At 59.9% G+C, this 15,546-nt stretch overlaps 1 protein-coding gene and 1 long non-coding RNA gene across 3 annotated transcripts in view; one reads left to right on the plus strand and one right to left on the minus strand.

The window, feature by feature from the left end:
• DAGLA (diacylglycerol lipase alpha) overlaps positions 1-15,546 on the minus strand; it is a 62,930-nt gene that overhangs the window by 27,919 nt on the left and 19,465 nt on the right. The window lies entirely within an intron of this gene.
• LOC144612973 (uncharacterized) lies at positions 9,216-12,924 on the plus strand. Of its 2 annotated transcripts, XR_013550249.2 has the most exons (4): positions 9,216-10,501; positions 11,242-11,400; positions 11,826-11,976; positions 12,133-12,924. It is a non-coding gene; the product is annotated as an uncharacterized LOC144612973 (long non-coding RNA). The 2 variants fall into 2 exon arrangements; XR_013550248.2 differs by having other exon boundaries at positions 9,216-11,400.

A 15,546-nucleotide genomic window follows, 5' to 3' on the forward strand; every position in this document is an offset into this window, starting at 1 on the left:
CTCCAGCGGGGAAGAACGGAGGCACTTCTGGGGGCTCCCCGCAGCCCCTGGCTAGGCCCCCAGCTCTGGCAGGTCTGAATGGGGTGCCAAGACCCCCCTCACGTGGACGGATTGACTTGAGTAGCCCTTGGTGGTCCCTTTCTTCCCCCATCCACAAAGCCCCATTTCCCTGCTGGTGATTCAGGCTCCCAAGTTAAGTACCAATCACCTGGGGAGTGCCTCTTTCTGAAAATACAAAACTCTTTTTTAAAAAGGTACAGGCTCTCTGCTACTTTTAAAACCTTCCAGGGCTCCCATGCCTGCAGGATAAAGTCCAAGCCCCTCGGACAGTGGCTTAGTCTCCAGCTGGCAGGCTGTGCAACCTTGTGCGGGTGCCTGGCCCTCTCTGAGTCCTGGACCAGGAAAATGCTCTCCAACTCCCGGGGATCCAGGGCATAGGCAGATACGAGTACAGAGCCTGCCTTAAGCTAGTCAGTTCTTTCTGGCTGTGGGCGGGGGATTCCATCCCCTCCTCACACTGCCCCACCCTTCTTTCCCAACTCCCCCCAAAACTTACATCGCCCTAAAAAACACCCTGTTGGAAGAGTCCGTGCATTGCTTGCTCCAGTTCCTCTGCCAGGCAAAATCCTACTCAGCTTTCCAGGCCAGCCCAAAGTCATGGCCTCTCTGAAACCCACTCTTGACAGGTACAACAGGCTGCTCCCTTATGGGACCCCCAGACCTCTCATCCCAGGGTATCATGTCTGATAGTAAACGTGTCTATGCCTCGCTGCCTATCCCTGCCCCGGCTCAACTGGGGGTCCCTAAGGGCCTGGGTCCTGCGGTGTTTGACACGCACTCGGAGCCCCTGGGGTGCGAGCACGTCTTACCTGGCATCGGCCTCAGTGTCCTGAACCACAGGTGCGGCCTCCCCCCCCCCCCCCGCCCGGCCAAAGCTGCTGCAACACCTCTCCTCCAGCCATAGTGCCAGAGAGGACAGGGCTCCTTTCCCTCTTAGCTCATGTCCTTGGCTTTTTGGGAAATGTCCCACCCCAGCGCCTCCCCTGACCACCGAGGGACAACCATCTTCCCCTCCTCTGGCTCTCCTGACCAGGGCTTTAGTTTCTTTGCCTGCAAAGCTGGGATAACACCCCTCCTGAGAGCACTGTAGCTGGAACTGGCTGGGACGATGTCACTGGGGCCTGCACAGGCCCCGGCAGACCCGAAGCATCCATTTGTGGGGCTGTCCTGGGGGGACAGCTCCTGGGGGGCTTTCTGGGGACTTCCTGGCAGGGTGATCTGTGACTGGGTGCTGAGGTCTGGGCAGATGCTGTCTATGCCCATGGCTGGCTCTAGCTGGCGGGCAGGGGCCTTACTGAACAGGTGTAAGCCCAGACAGGCTAACCTGGATGCCCTCACCATGGATGGGCCTTGGGAGGTTGCTGGCTAAAGCGCCCCAGGCTGGGCCTCATCCTCTAATCCTAAGGTCCCCTTGGGCTTGGCCCTGGGAGCCGGTTTTGGGGAGAAGAGCCCTCCCACAGTTGGTCCTAGCCAGCACGGTGCCCAGAGCCCCCAGGTGAGGAAGGAGGGTACGGCTGCTGTATCTGTCCTCCTGATGGCCCAGGGCTGGTGGGAGACGGGAGTAGGGTCAGGCCGCCGGAGCCAGGGTGAGCCCGGCACCCACGGGAGACAGGGTGATGTGTTCTGGGAGGCCTTCTAGGGCCACCCCCAGCTTCCAGGTCAGCCCATGAGATCTCCCACTTGGCCAGAGCTGGAAAGGAGGGATAACCACAGGGCCTAACAGCAGGTGAGCATCTCCTGTGTCCCAAGTTCTGGTCTCACAGCAGGGAGGCAGGTGACAACAGCACTCAGTCTGCACACTCTAAAAACAGACCATGCCTGAAAGCTGGCTCCGCACTTACTGTCTGTGTGACCTTAGGCACGTTACTTAACCTCTGCATGCCTCAGTTTCTAAACTGGGCTGAGAACAGTACCTACCCTCAGAACTGTCACAGGGTTAAGTGAGCCATACACTTAAGACAGCAGCTGTCACACAGCCAAGTGCCCAGCAAATCCTCCCCTGCCAGCACTATTCCCGAAGGAGGAACTGAGGCTCAGAGACTCTGCGGGTGGGAGACACAGGTCATACCTACTGCCACCCAAGGCCCACACCTAATGAAGGATGTCGGTTAGGAGGGGCTCAGAAACAGTCCCGTCGCCCCCTTTTATGGGTGAGGAAACTGAGGTTCAGAAAGGCCCCAGAGGCTCCTGGCCTCCCCACACTTCCAGCCCTGTGGTGTCACGCCCGGGGGGATGGACACACAGTCCCAGAGACCCGGGGCGGGCTCCCTCCCTCCCCCTTCCTCACGCACACCCTCCTCGAACTCCCTGCAAGAGATCTCTCTTTCATGCTCCTGACGCATAACCCTCTTAGAAACTGGCCGCTCCACATGCGCTCCCTTGCCCAAGATCCACCCACAGGAAGGTATCAACCGCTTATAAGTTTCAAACAGAGTCATTCACGGCTGGCTCGCCCGCCACCTCCCATGGCAGGGTCCCCACTACTCTGCAGCTCAGCTGGCAGAGGACAGAAAAGAGACCTCAGACCCAAGTCCTCCTTCCCTGGATCCTCAGTTTACCCCTGCCTGCCGAGGCTGGCGACTGGGCCAGGTCTAGCCACATCCTAGAGCCACCAGTCCTGCCCCAAGAGCAGTGTCCCCGGGCCGGAGTGTCACTGCCCCTCCAGACCTCAGTTTCCTCCTCTGGAGAATGACGAGCCTGGGCAATTAATAGGAGGCTTGCGTTTTTGTACTTATGTTATTATTTACTTAATTTTACAATAAATGGTTGCATGTGCCTTAGAGGAACCAGAAACAATGAAGAGGTGGACTATAGATTGAAGAACAAACAAGCTTCAGAACAAAAGCTAAGGAAATCAAAACAGAAGGTTGGGGGGAATCAGTTGCACACGGGTAAGACTTAAAGGCCCTCACAGGAACTACATGTAAGACTATTACTAGACTCCATGCTTCCTGGTGGCCAAAGTAAAAAGGGAAATTGGGCAGCCTGAAAGGGCTCTTTTAGCTCTGCAGGGTATTTTGATCTTTGGTGCCCACAATGAATGGGATTTCAAAGGGCTTTGAAATCAGGAGGTGAGAGGGACAGGCACGTGCTGTCTGCCAGGCTCTCTCGGTCTGGCTCAGATTGTTTCTGTGTTGGATGCTGGAGCTTGTCTAGTCTTGGTGGGGGAAGGGCATCTGACTTGGGGCTGGAATGACTACAGTGAGGCCGGGCCCCCGGCAGCCTGCAGGGTGAATGGCGGCCCCCAGAGGCTCTATCCTAACTGGGGCGGGCTCGCCGATGGGCCACCCTCTTGCTTGAAACTGTGCTGGCAGATGGCTCTTGCCCCTCCTTATCAGCGTCCAGAGCACGGGCTTCGGTGGTGGTCAGATCCTAACCCCTCCACTTCTCAGCTTCACGGCTAGTTAGAGAGCTAGTTAACCTCCCGGTTCACTTATGTGGCTTCCGTGAGAGCACCCGCACGGGGAGGGGCTCAACACGCAGAAACCGGATTCTGATTTCCTGAGACGGCAGGGTGGTTCCAGGGTGTCAGGGTGATGGGGAGGAGATGGCCCGCCTGTAAGTCTGGGACTCAGTCCTTCTGCTTCTTCTGGCATTTGTTAGTTGCCTACCAAGTCTGGGGTCTCGTCTAAGCCCCTTGTAAACATATCTCTCTTCGTCCTCAGAACAACTCTGGGAGGCAGCCTGGTTCCGGAAGCCGTGTCTTCGCCACTGCGCTGCTTCTGAGGAGCAGGACTCAACCAACCGCCTGCTTCTGAACTCAGGCGCTGGCTTCAAAGCTCCCCCTACAGAGCAAGGAGGCAGGGCCTTGGAAAACCATAAAGGACTCTCTGGGTCTCCATCTGGCTGCGGACTCACGGTCGCACCGCCACGTGGGAGAGAGTGGGTGTCGGCCTGTTCTGCGGATGAGGAAGCCTGAGCCCCGAGTGGTTGTCCCATGGCCTGTCTCGAGGTCAGCAGGCTGTGGAGCCAGGAGAGAGCACAGAGCTAACGCTGTAAATGTCGTCTTATTCTAGCCTCGGTTACCCCCGCTTCACAGATGAAGAAACCACGACTCGCGGAGGTGCAGCGTTTGCCCAAGGATCCCGCGACAAGGACAAGGCCGAGCTGGGATTTCAAGCAGCCTCCTTGAGTTACTTGAAAGGGAAAAAAAAAAAAATCTGTGCCTCCTTCCGTCGGACTTCCGCTTCCCAGGCACAGACACTGAGACCCACATGTCCCTTCCACCCTGAAAGCCCCTTCTCCTTCCTGGGGTCTTGGCCCCAGAGGCTGGGCTCTGGAAGGCACAGGAAGGGGGAAGGAGCCGCAGGAGGCGACAGAGACAAAGCATGCGTGGGCTGGGGGGCCGCGTGCGCCACCAGCCTGTGCCCGGGTGTGTGCCACCCAAGTTAGGGACCCAAAAGCTGTTGCTTTCCACGCCTCAGCTGTGCCGGAGCAGAAGGCAGAGCTGAGCCTGCCCAGGGCTGGGGCCGGATTTCAGCATGAGATGGGCCCTCCCAGCCTCAGGCCCTGGGACTAGAAGAGGGCGCCTGGTGCGTCTGGGATCAGGAGGGGCACCCGCCGCCACTTGTGCCCTGAGCCCCCTGAGTCTTAGACTAACGAGCGCCTTCCCTGTCCTCCCCACCGGGACAGCCTTGAAGGGGAGGTGCCTCCCCTGCCCCTCACTCCAACCCGAGGGGTGGGTATGGCTGTTCCCACGTCGCATGGGGGCAAACTGAGGATCCGGGGGTTCAACAGTCTAATGAGTGAGGGGCCAGGTCGGGCTTTGAGGCCGCGTCTATGTGCTCTGTTCTCTCCACGTCACCGCTAGGCTTGCTGGCCAGAGCTCCTTCCACAAAAACGCAGTCTGGGGCCGCGCGCACTGAGTGAGAAGGACTAGCCCCCAACTGCCGGCGGCCAGGCCTGCTTGCCGTCCAACAATTATTTTAACACCTATGCTTTTTTGATCTTACACAGCATTTACTACCTGCCAAGGACTGCAGCGAGCCGTTCCCAAATACTACCTCTATTTTTTTCATACATTTTTAACACGCTTATTTATTTATTTTGAGAGACAGAGGGAGAGAGAGAGAGAATCCCAAGCGGGCTCCATACTACTGGCACGGAGCCCAACTCAGGGCTCGAGCTCACGAAGCCGCGAGATCATGACCTGAGCCGAGATCAAGAGTTGGACGCTTAACCCACTGAGCCGCCCAAGGCGCCCCATGACTTCCTTTGATTTTAATTTCACCTTTTTAACAACCCTCTGAGGTAAGTGCTAGCCTTACCGCATCTGAAGGATTATGAACCGGGGCCCAGAGAAGTTAAATAACTTGCCCAAGGCCACTTAGGAAGAGGCAGAGCCAGGCTCTGCTCCAGGCTGTGCTCCCAGCCCCTCCTGAGAAGCCCTCATCAGGGCTCCATTTATCACTGAGGCTCCCGCTTCTCATTCTCACGCTAATTATTCTCCTCTCTTCTACAACAAACAGGATCTGCCATCTGCCACCGGCCTTGTCACTGACACCAGCCAGCTCCCTGGGAATCAAGTGGGGCCTTTGGTCTCCTGCTAGTTGCTCTGCGAGGACAACTGGCTGCTGGGGAAGGAGGAGGGAGGGCCCCGGAGGGTTTCTGGCAGCCGGGCCCGGATCGTCCTCCCACCCCGCCCCCCTCCCCTGCTCCTCCCTCTGGGGGTTTCAGTCGTGGGCCCAAAGGACCTGTTTCCAATAGCGAAAGGGGTCCCTCCAGGTTTCAGTCAGGCCAGGTTTTGTTTCTGAGTTCTTCTTCAGAAACTGGTTATTTCCCTGAAATTAGGAATTGGCCCGTGTCCCACACTCGTTCCCGTGCCCGGGGCAAAGGTACCCTGGAATGGCCCAGAGAGGCGGGCTCTCCAGCCTCCTGATGGTGCTGCTTGGCCGTCTCTAAGCCCCAGGCCAGCTCCTCCTGCCAGTCTGTGGGGGGAACCCAAGTTTGTTTCCATCCAGGGCGAGTCCTTTCCATATCACCCGTTCCCCCCACGTGCTCTCACAGGTCCACCCTGCTCTCCTCTGGAACCCTCCCTCCCCCCAGTGCATAGACCTGGAGGCTGGTGGCCAACGGATGAGCCCGCCGCTGCCTTCCCTGCAGCCCTGGAGCGGGGTAGCCCTGGGATTGAATCTTGATTCTATCACTTCCAGTTGTCCGTGACCTTCACTTCTCTGAGCCTCAGTTTCCTCATCTGCAAAATGGGATAGCGAAGGTCCCTGCTTCAAAGGGAGTCACGAAGAGTAAATGAAGTAACACATATAAAGCACTCAGCTCATAGAAAGTACTCATTCCGTTATTTTTATTTACTGACCGCGTCTCCTGAGTGTTCAGACCTTGTCTTCACTGCACCCAGCCCCTGCCCCCGAGGTGTGGGAGGGGTGCTAACTTCTCTGCGATCTAGGACAACCCTCCTAAACAGAAAGGCCCAGCTCTCTATCCCCGGCTACCCGGCTGACGCGCGCCTGCCCTTATTCTTGCCAACCTATGGGATGACCTGACCTCCCTCTCCCGGGAGCCCTCCCTTCTCATGCTGAGGCTTTACCGGCCCTGCCTCCTTTCATCCACAGCAAGCCAGTGAGACGGGAATCACTATCCCACGGGTCAGCCTGTACCACGGGGCTCAGCCCGAGGCCATGCCCGTGCTACTGCTGGAATTCTCTGCATCTGTGTCTGAGTTTCAGAACATCCCAGGGCTCAAACTCAGGATGCCTCGAGGGGCAGAGGCCCACTACTCATGCCCATCTGCCCAGTCTGTCGTCGTCTTCACCCTACCCCCCCCCCCAGCCTCCTGAGGGGCCTCTGTAAAAGCCACCAACTGGGAGTGCCCCGCCCCCCTGCCCCCTCTACCAGGCAGTTCACTGCAATGCCCTGGCCTGGCTTCCCAGAGCTTCCCGAAGCGGAGGCTCCCCATCCCTGTGCTGGCAACACCTCTGAGAGGAATTAGCACCTTCCACTTCATTAGTGGCCCCCTAATGAGGTTGTTAATGAGAATGCTAAGTGGGCACACCCAGCCAGACGCCTCAACTCTGGAAGCTCTCACCCCCAAGCCCGGCATACCGTGCACCAGCATGGTCCTGTCACACCTCCTCAGGCTGTGGGCTGGGTCTCGGGGTCTGGCCCACCCACATTGGGGAAAACGCCTTCCACAGTCTGCACGGGCCAAGGATCCAAGAAGTGGCCACCTCTGTGGGCAGCCCAGCCATCTAGGGCACAGGCCAGCCGCCTGGCGATCGGGTTTCACTTCTACCATTCCCTGGGCATCAAGGAAGCAGGCGGGCATCGAGTGACAATGTAACACAAGCGCTTTCCCAGGGGAGGAGGTCTGCAGAGTTCCCGTATGTAACAGCGAGTGCCAACATCCCCTGCCCCCCACGGGACATGGATGGGGGCAGCACGCTCTGCGTTCAAGGGCACACACGCCCGGCCCGGGCCGCGCCCCATGTGGCCCTCCTCTCCTGTGTCCCGTGAAGGGATATCAACACTCTTTGAAGCGGGGTTCCGGAAACCCTCAGGGACCCCCAGACAAGGGGAAGTGGTCACAGCAGGCAGGGCAAGGGCTTCCTGGGGCTCGTGGGCTATGTCGTCAGAGCGGGTTTTAGCTGTTCTAAATACTGGGTTTCCTTGTGACATTTTCTTCGAACTGAACAGTCTTCAAAACATTTGAGGGGCGCCTGGGTGGCTCAGTCGGTTGAGCGGCCGACTTCAGCTCAGGTCATGATCTCGCGGTCCGTGGGTTCGAGCCCCGCGTCGGGCTCTGTGCTGACAGCTCAGAGCCTGGAGCCTGTTTCGGATTCTGTGTCCCCCTCTCTGTGACCCTCCCCTGTTCATGCTCTGTCTCTCTCTGTCTCAAAAATAAATAAACGTTAAAAAAAAAAAATTAAAAAAAAAAAAAAATAAATAAAAAAAATAAAAAAACATTTGAGAGGCGCTGGACAGGATGACCTCTCAGGTCCACTCTGGCCTTGACTTTTAGAATTTTACATGGTTTTGCTTCAGAAGGGCCAAGGAAAGAGCCCCGGGGCCCCAGGCAGGAGCCCAAACTAGTTTGACGCCACACATGTGTCTGCCTGGCCTGAGCCCCGAGGACAAAAGGGGTCACAGGAAGCATCGACCCAGGACCTCTCACTGAGGCCTGTGGCCGACTCTGCTGTCCTTCAGACTCCACCCCCCCCCCCCATTCCCTCCCACCTTCCTGGGCAGGACAAAGCTGGACACCCAAGCACAAGTTGCCATAAGCCTCCAAGAGGGGGTGGGGGCTCAGAAGGTCCTAGACCTGCTCTTGTCCTGGTGTCTCTATTCACTCAGAGGTCCACTGAGCACAGTGCCCACTTCCCAGGACCCATCAACTACAGAACCGACCGCATTTGTAAACCGGGATGGTGATGACAGAGCCTCCCTCGTGGGGCTGCTGTGAGGACAAAGTGAGTTCAAAGCTGTAAAGTGCTGAGAGCAGGGGCCAGCACAGAGCGGGTGCTCGGTAGCATCAGCTACACGTACACACAGTTTATGGTTTTAATTAAATCAACCCCCTCCTCAAAAGCGTATCATGGCTCCGAAATGCCCTTTAAATACGATTAAAACTGCCAACCACTGGCTATAAAGCTCTCCACCGACCGCCGCCCCTTCCGTCCCTGCCCATCGGACAAGCCTATTTCCTGCTCCCGACTAGATCTCCTGTCTGCTCAGAACTGAGCGAGTGCAGGGGTTTCCTCCTCTCCAGATGGCCCTCTCACTTCAGAGGCCCCTCCCTGGTGAGGCTCAGGGCCCGTCCCCAGTTGGCCTTAAGCCCCGTCCTGCGTGATCAGCCCAGGACTGGCCAGGAGAGCCACGGCCTGAGTTCCTGCAGCCTCCTGGTGTGTCTGAGGCACCACCCCCACGCAGGTGCTCGCGGGGAGAAAGCTCGGCCTCCCCCCTGCTTCTCTCCTGGCCTAGGGGGTGGGGTCTGGAGGCCCTGGGCAACAGTCTGGAAATGGGGCGAGCCCGGGAGGGGAGCCCAGGCCTCCACCATGGGGGTAACCGCATCGGGCAGCTGAAAAGCGTCGGCCTTCCTCCGCCTGCCTGCTCATGCCTAGGCGGGACCCGAGGACCCGCTTTTGTCTGCATAGGAAGAGAATCCTGGCTGGATTTTGGACTCGAGAGTCTGGTGTCACTTTCTTTCCCAGAGGGCTCACCCTCCGGGGTGTGAGGCCCTAGCCGCGTCACACTGTCACTTCTGTGACCTCTGCTTCTCTGCCTGCTCCCTGGGTGTGGCCCTGGTGACCACAGCTGCCGTCCTTCTAGCCCACTTACTGAGGACACAGCAGGGAGGAAGTAACAGGCATGTGGTCGGGGGGCCTCTTCCCAGTCACCCTGGGGCAGGTGCCCACGGCCCCCCATTAACTGCCTGCCACCAGGGGAAACGAGGCAGGCCTTTCGCGGACCCCTGCTGGCCCCAGGAAGGTCTGCAAAGCTGCTGGCGACTCCTAGAATGAACCTCTCAAAGAAGAGCTAACAGCACCGAGAGAGACCGGCAGGGCCAGGCACGGAGTGCTAACAGGATGCCCACCTGGGGCGGTGGAGACGGACGAGGTCCTGGCCAGACCGGCAGAGGCCGAGGCTCCTGCCAGGCAGAAAGTGGCACCTCAGCTCCTCCAGGGCTTGGGGAGGCAGTGTGACAATGCCTGCTCTCTCAGCAGGCCCGGACTTCACCGCTTGTCCCAGAAAGGCTCTGGAGCGGGAGGGTGGCGGTGAGGGAGTCAGCGGGAGCTAGGGGACCTGATGGGGGGTGGCCTGCATCACAGCTCCTGCTGACTTTCCCACCCGTGGTGGCCGCTGGCTGCTATAAATACCACTCCTGCCTCTGGATGTTGCAGGAGGTGACCTAGAATTGTGGGCTCCGGGGCCTCCTGGGTGCCCCCTCCCTGCCCGTGTTCGACAGAGCCTGCCTGACTAGAACGTCCTCGCAGCCTGGGAGCCCGCCAACACCAAGCAGGGCCCTGACCGGGGACGGGAAACCCCGACACTGAGGGAGGCAGCTGTGGCTTCCAACCCTGAGCCTCCTATGACCAGCATTGCTACCGCTTCCGTGGCAAGTGTGGAGGGCACCCGGCCCCTGGAGAGCAGAGGCCTGGCCGGCCTGCAAAGGAGATGTGGCACCCAAGGCCAGGGGCCCCGGCTCCCAAACCACCTGACCCTGGGCCCCCTCCCGCACCGCCTTTGTCCCACTGTGATGCCGAGATTCTACCTGATTTCCAAACTTCCCATCGGCCTGAAAGCCTCTCTGGGTGGCCTCGAGAGTGCTCTGTTAGAACGTGTGGTTCTTGTTCCTTCTTCCAGCCGCTAGCATGCGTCCGAGTGAGTCCTTTTCTGCACGAAAGGCCCTTGACGGGCCCAGGCTCCAGGCCCCAGGCTTGGCTGATCCAGGAGCACAGGACAGGAGGTGGCCCCGGGCCGACCAGTGGTAAAGCCCCCAACCGTCACACATGGCCAGGGTCTGGTCCCAGGCTCCCCAGCTTGGGGCAGGGGAGGAGATGAGAGGAAGAAAGCCTAGGAACAGCTCCGGGGGTGGGCTCTGGGTGGTGTGAACACAGGTGAAACCTAGTTAAAATGAAATGCATGCACGCTGCCATCGTCTGGCTATCTGTCGGACATCCAACAGATACAGTGCCTGCAACACGCCAGGGCCTGACACGGGACCAGCCTTCACAGAGCCCACAGGCCAGAAAAAAAGAGAGACTTGAAGCGAATCTCCACACCCAGCGATGACAAATTCCGTGTCTTGTGCTCAGGGGGGTATCCCGTCAGAGCCCGAGTAAGGAGGTGGGAGCCGGGGCTGAGGTCTGAAGGACAAGCCAGAGTCAAGAGGCCACCAGGAGGGGGGCAACACAGAGGTCGCCCCTCAGCAGGAGGACCCACACAGGGGGACCAGGAAAGACAGAACACAGACCAGATTAACCGGATGGGAGCAAAAAGGAGGACCGAGTTGGAAAGGCCAGTGGGCCCAGCCCAGGCAGGGCCCTGGAGTCTGAGCTTTGTCAGCAGTAACCACGGGCCACAGCAGGCATGAGGGTGGAGAGAAGTCAGGGCAGCGGACACTGGTGACAGATGGGAGGGGGCAGTACAGGAGAGGGTGTTGTCAAGGACGCCCCAGCCAGATGGTCCTGGTACAACTGGACAAACAGCAAGCGATCTTGGTTCCAGGGGCCGTCACGCTCCTGGAGCACTTCCTGCGGACAGGGAAGGACGGACGGCGCCCTGGTCCCACCCCGCCCGCCCCGGGAGGAGCACCGTTAGAACACAGGCCTGGGGTAGCCCGCCCCACCCCAACACGTACCTCCTCTCCTGGAAGCCGACTGTCAGGTCAGCCCAGTTCTGTCCCCAGGCTGCAGCAGGCCCAGGTGTCAGCTGGGCAGCATCGGCTCAGGGGCAGTTCCTGGGCTGTGCTCATGCTGCCCAGGGTGGAGGCGTCTCCCCTGAACAGTCAGCTCCTTGCCCTTCCTGCTACCAAGCTCTGACCCCAAACACGACCATGGGGAGGGGACCGTAGCTCGGGGGGGTCGGGGGGGGGGGGCCTCTCATGGGATGCCAAGCCCACATGGGAGGGGAAACAGAGGTTCAGAGAGAGCACGTCTGTCTGCTGGTTGACCACCCCCAGCACCATTTCCAGTCACCCCATTTAGAAAATGCTCCCCTCGTGCCGCTGGCCTGCCTGGCCTTGTCTCCTCCCACGCTGGCCTCGCTGATCACCGTCCAGTGCTCGGGCCTTCTCTCTGTCCCTCATACAGCCAAGTGTGCCCCATCTCAACGCCCAGGCCCTCAGGCCTCCCCACGCCCAGAGGTGTCCCTTACCCGCTGCAGTCTTCGAGTGGCTGGTCTCTTGTGTCACTCCGATCCTAGCTCAAACCTGGCTCCTCTGACCCACCAGCCGGATCTCAGGTGTGCCCGTCCCCGTCCCTCTCCATCACCTCACTGTCACTCCTGCATCCAGTGCCATTGTCTGTTAGCCTGTTTACTATCTAGCCCCTTCCCCCCGTCGGGTGTGGTTCCCGGGGGGCACAGACCCTGCCATTCTTCTTCCTGCTGTGTCCCTAGCTCCCAGCAAAGGGCCTGGCAGGTGGCAGGAACCCACCGAATCCCTGCTGCCTGAGAAGGAGCGGCGTGTGAGCACAGCCCCGAGGGAGCCGGTGCAGAGCCCAGCCCGGAACCCAGGGCTCCTGCCGTCCAGCCCACTGGGGCCCTCTCCACACCACCCGCCAGACCCAAGCTCCGTCCTGAACTGCTCCTGCAGCCGCAAGTGCGTACGGGGCCTCACTGGCGCCCGACGACCCCGCCGTGGGTGAGGCGGGGAAGAAGTGTGGCGTGCCAGTTTTGCTGATGGGGAGACTGTGGCAGGGAGGGGGTGCTGGGTGATCTGCCTGAGGGCGGCGGAACGGAGCGAGGTCCGTGACCAGGTTTTCGGGGAGGCCCTGCTGCCTGAGGGGCTCTTCACCTCGAGGCCCCGTTCTCCCTGCATGGAGGGCAGCACCTCACGGCCGCCCTGGGAGGGAGACGGGCCAGAGAGGCCGCCCTGCAGCCCAGCGGTTTTAGGGCACCGGCCTGTGAAGTCAACCAAACCTCACCGGTCACCGACCTGCCCGTGACCTAGTGACCGTGGGAAGTCTCTTGGCCTCGGTCCCTCACCATACAATGCAGACAGGAACGGAGCTGCCTCCTGGGCCACTGGCGGAGGATGGCTTGGTCAAGGGCCTGTCCCGCAGGTCTGCACTCTGCCTCCCTCCCTGTGACCCTGATCTGCTCTCTGCCAACTTCCTCGGAATGTGAGAACAAACCGGAAGTAGCCAGAGCTTCTTGGAAGGAAGACTATAAAAAGCCTCGGCAATGTCATGACTTCCCTTTAAGACACAGCGTTGGGCCTCACCCCAGGTTCTCTCCTCCTGGCTCACGCAGACACAACCCCAAAGGGACCAGAGGAAGAGGGCGGGCGGCCCCGAGAGACACCTCCCTGCCCCAGATCTGCCCTACCAGAGGCAGGGGGCCGCGGTGTGTGGCAGGGACAGCCCGAGAGGCGAGAGGGCTGGTTTCTAGACCCACAGCCCCTCTGTGCCGGCTCTTCCACCCCTCTCTGCACAGAGCCTCCTTTTCCCTCTTCTGGGCTTCAGGAGGATGCCTGAGATCACGTCTGGGAAGCGCTCAGAGCTCCCCAGAGAGAGAACAGAGGGATCCAAGGTGGGATTAATTATGTATCAATGTGCTCGTTTATTAGCACTTCGGGTTTACTGCAGGGGCAGAGTGGGAAACGCGCAGGGGTGGTGTCAGAGAATCCAGGCCTGGTCCCGGGCCCAGCCACTAATACATGTGGGCAAGTCGCGGCCCCCTGGAGCCCTGGTTCCTGTAAAAGGGGGATAAATAACATCTAAGTGATGTGGGTTAAAGTACGCCACAAACAGGAGTTTCCTTCCCTGCCAACGGGGTTGCCAGGGTACCAGCCCCACAGCGTTGCCGTGAGGAACAACAGTCGGGTACCGGGCACGACACACATTAGGGGTCGTTACTGCTGCCGCGGGAGTGGCGTGTGGGGTGCAGGGCCTGATGACGGGGCTGTCTACAATGCCGCCCAAGCCTGCAGACGGTGTCGGTCCTGGGGTGGGCACCCACCCCTGACCAGCAGCAGGAGAGAAGGTTCCACAGGGCCTGGTGGCCACAGCGACTCAACGCCGTCCTTCCTCCACATCCGTCCTGCACCACCCCCCCCACCAGCTAAGAAGAGGGGTGGAGGGACTTGGGCTCCCCACTGCCAGGAGCCCGATGCTCTTGGCCAGCTCCCCAAGGGCAGGGTGGGAGTGACCAGGCAGTCTCTTGCAAGCCGCACCCACCTGGGAAGGCTGTCCCCAGCCTGAGTGATGTCGGCCGCCCTCTGCTCACAGAGTTCTTTGCCCAGGAGGGTGCAGCACAGCCTATTGGTGATAGCCTGCTTGTCCTTACAGCTTGTTTGGCAGGTACCAAGTGGTGGAGAGACCACGGGCCAGAGCAGTGGGTCTGCTAAAGGCCACGGTGCAAAGCAGGGTGGATACCCCATGGCATGCCAAGATCCCCCACCCTCAGGGACCAGAGCCACTCTGGAGGGCCACCATAGGCAGGACTGCAAGGAGGGAGGTGCTGGCTCCCTCCCCAGCTGACGCAGGCCTTTCCCTGGGGTCCCAGCCGCAGTGAAGAGAGGGCTCCCTCTTCGCCGGGGTGCCAGATCCACCTGGCTTCTGTCCACCTAATCTGTTCCCACCAGCCTCGAGGACCAGGCCCGTGGCCTCCCTGAGGTCCGTGACTTGAGGTCAGTCTCTGGTCAATGACTTACTATGGAGCAGAGGACTCAGCCAGACCAGGGAGAGGATGCTGGAAGTCAGGAGGGCAGGCAGAGGGGCGGGCCCAGGGCCCAAGAAGAAATCACCAAGTGCCTGGGGCTGATTCATCTGAAAAGGGGTGAAGGGCAGGGCAGGGCGGGGACTGGCTGAGTCCAGGCAAGCTCTCCTCACTGGGAGGAAGGGTGGGGGCTGCAGACCAGCAGCAGCTCCAGGAAGGATTGGGGCAGATGTGCCTGTGAGGGATGCTTCTGCCCCAGCCACACAAAAGTCCCATTGATGCTACCCCTCGCCCCCACACTCTGCCAGTGCCTAACATAAGGGCTCTGGGGACCTCTTCTGCTCCTTGCCGACTGTCCAGCTGCCGCTGTCGCCCTGGCACGCCAGGCACGCCAGGCCCGGCACTGCAAAGTCACACGCTCTGCGCGGGCGAGGCCGGGTACTGCCCAGCCAGCATTGGGACTGCAGGGCGTGGCACTTACAGGCAGTGTGGCCTTCCTTGGTCACGCAGAAGACGCTGGAAGCTTCCAGGTTAATCTGGAAGCCCTGAAGCAGAAGACCATCTGCCTGCCACCCTTGCCCAGCCTCACCCGACCCCATGTTCCTGGAGGGCAAACCTTGGGCAAACAACGAGCCAGGTGTAAGTGGCCCAGCAAACGCAGGGCTGGGAAAAGCAAACACCGTAGGCCACACCGTTCTGCTGGGCCTGCTGCCCTACAGGATGGCACTTGACTGCTCAGGGTGGCTCTGCCCACAGCTGCTATGGAGGCCCCCAGGGGGAACTGGAGGGTGAGGTAGGGGGGAGGCGGCAGCAGGGGAGAATGCGCAGGGCACAAGTCCTCAGGGAGATAGGCTTCCCACACTGAGCCTTCTCTAGGGGACAGGACACATAATCCAGAAGGAGGTATGCCGGGGAGGGTCAGGCTGACCTGGGCCTGGAGCCTCTGCTTGGCCACGTGCTGGCTGGGTGACACTGAACAAGCCTCAGGGCTTTGGGGCCAGCAGTGCCCATGTGAGCGGCCCTCGGGAAGGTTAAATGGGACAGGACCCACGTGGGAAACACTTTGAATGCAGTTTGGCACAGATGAGGGTCTCGATACACATATGCTCTGCCCAGTGTCACACGGGTGTCAGGTAGAGCCAGGGCAGGGCA

This window comes from Panthera onca, chromosome D1 (assembly GCF_046562875.1).
Source record: "Panthera onca isolate mPanOnc1 chromosome D1, mPanOnc1 haplotype 2, whole genome shotgun sequence".
Classification (NCBI taxonomy): Eukaryota; Metazoa; Chordata; class Mammalia; order Carnivora; family Felidae; genus Panthera; species Panthera onca.